Source organism: Crocodylus porosus, unplaced genomic scaffold (genome assembly GCF_001723895.1).
Source record: "Crocodylus porosus isolate Cpor-Errol unplaced genomic scaffold, CroPor_comp1, whole genome shotgun sequence".
NCBI classification, from domain to species: domain Eukaryota; kingdom Metazoa; phylum Chordata; order Crocodylia; family Crocodylidae; genus Crocodylus; species Crocodylus porosus.
The window spans coordinates 13,411,932-13,414,206 of record NW_017728907.1 but is presented as its reverse complement, the minus strand read 5'-3'; the positions used below and the strand labels follow the sequence as shown (position 1 = coordinate 13,414,206).

The window sequence follows — 2,275 nt, the reverse complement described above, 5'->3', positions numbered from 1 at the left end:
TTGATGAAGATGTTAAATAGTATAGGCCCTAGGACAGAGCCTTGAGGGACTCCACTGGTCACAGCGCACCAAGATGATTGGCTCCTGTCGACCACCACCCTCTGGGTCCTACTGTGGAGCCAATTCCCCAGCCAGCAGATGTTGGTGAGGTTGAGGCCGCAATTAGCCAGTTTAGCCAAGAGGTGATCGTGGGATACCACATCGAAGGCTTTTTTTTAGAGGTAAATCTGTAGGGCAGGGGTTGGCAACCCCTGAGGTACACTTGTCAAGCATGGTATGCGAGGCCGTTTTGCTTGGCATGGTAAGCCTGTAGGGTAGGGAAGGGCAACCCCTGGAACGTGCATGCCAAGCGTGGCACGTGAGGCCATTTTGCTTGGCACTCCACTGTAAGCCTGGGCTCTAGGCAGGTGGAAGGCTGCAAGCCATGCTGAAAGCACCCTGGGCTCTGTGGCTGGCAGCAGCTACCCAGAGGCTCCAGCATCCTGTGGCTCTGAGCAGATGGGGCCAGGGGGAACCTGAGGCAGTGCAGCCCAGAAAAGCCCTATGCCCCTACTGGCACCACCTGTATCCAGCCTGGGCTCTGGACAGCTTCAGCAGGGAGGCTGCAAACAGCTGCACCGGGCTCTGCAGCCCTGGCATCAACTCTGTGCTGGTGACTGCACATGTGCCTCAAAGCAGAGAGCGGTTTATCCCACTCTTTGCTCTGAGGTGCACATGCAGTCGCTGGCATGGAGCTGATGCCAGGGCTGCAGAGCCCAGTGCAGCTGTTAGCAGCCTTACTGCTGCCTGGTGCAGCTGCCCCAGAGCCCAGACAGGGGATGGCAGAGGCACAGGGCTTTTCCCCGCATTCAGCGGCAGCAGCTCCCTTCCCATCACTGCAGCCTGCCCCAAGTGCTGGGAAGAGCCTGGTGCCACTGCCAGCCCTCCTGCCCTCAGTGAACTGGGTCCTGGTGGGCCAGGTCATGGTGCCAGTCCCCACAGTGCAGGAGGGAGCAGGGCGCTGCCTTGCACTCTGGGGGTCTCTGTGTGCCCCACCCCACAAAGCCCAGGCAGGATGAAAAAGAAAGAAAAGTTACCTGCCTGTTGGTGGGGAGTGCATGGGTATCTGTCTGCCCGCCCTCCCCCTCCTGTAGCAGCCTATGGCTGGCTTGGGGTTGGGGGTGAGCAGCCAGACGTGAACCTGGCAGGGGGAGCGCTGGCACCCCCTTGCTGTGGGAGTTTTCCGTGCCTGCGTACCCCCAGGGGTATGGATACCACAGGTTGAGAAACTGCTCTAGATAATGTAGTTCAGGAGCAGAATTTGCATGAGAAGAAAAAGAAGGAAGCATTCCTTTACCAGAGGTATTTAATAGTGGCCCTAAAATATGGGAAATTAGGATTAGTTTTGATTGAGAGCAAGTTAGGTGATCAAAGGTGGAGTGCATGATAAATATAATTTATTACAAAGTGGTTCACTTTAGGGGACTAATGTATTCAATACTTTGTTGGGAGGTGGTGTGCATATGCTCTTTTTTATTTAGTTCCTGTCAACAGGAAATACAATTTGATGTAAATCTGACTCTTCTCAATGAAATAATTTGCTATTCAGACTATATCTTAAATAAACATTCTAATAAAATATAATGATAGATGATGGCAGAATGGCAGTCTCAGCACCAGAGTACTGATGCTGTGTTAGGAGATGCATGTAGTTTTGTTCTCTAGTACTTTGGGTAAAAAATATGTGGTATTACCACATCTATTTTTTTTTAATTCCAGAAACTTTTCATATTTCTGTGTATAGTCTATGCAAATTAATTTTCGTGTGAATTAACATTTCAGTTTATGGATAATAAGCCTGTCATGGAAAACATGCATTTTATTCTTTTAACATGAATATTCCAAGATTTCTTGATTTGCTTCCCCCCTCTGTCCCAGTGGAACTGATGGAAAGCACCATCTGAACTGTACATAGCAGACTACTTTACCCCATCTTACGTGAAACAGAAAAAAAGGTAGTTTTACAAAGCAGAGTTGAGATGCAGTAATGTTCTGGATGTTTGCCACAGAGAATAGATGTATGGTGCATACAGAAACTTGTTTACGAGCCTGCATACTAGCAGTATCCAGATTTGTCAGCACAGCAAATAGAGCATAAGTAGAATCAGTGTGAACAGAGCAATGTTTCATCTCCGCTCTTTATCTTTGCCCATTTGGCTGACATGTTTTTATTGCTATCATGTGATGGCTAGTGTGCAGCTCTATAAACAGTATCTACGCTTTTTTTTTTTTTTTT

At 48.7% G+C, this 2,275-nt stretch overlaps 1 protein-coding gene across 13 annotated transcripts in view; it reads left to right on the top strand.

The window, feature by feature from the left end:
- The window catches only part of DNM3 (dynamin 3), a 330,309-nt gene that overhangs the window by 27,476 nt on the left and 300,558 nt on the right, over positions 1-2,275 (top strand). The window lies entirely within an intron of this gene.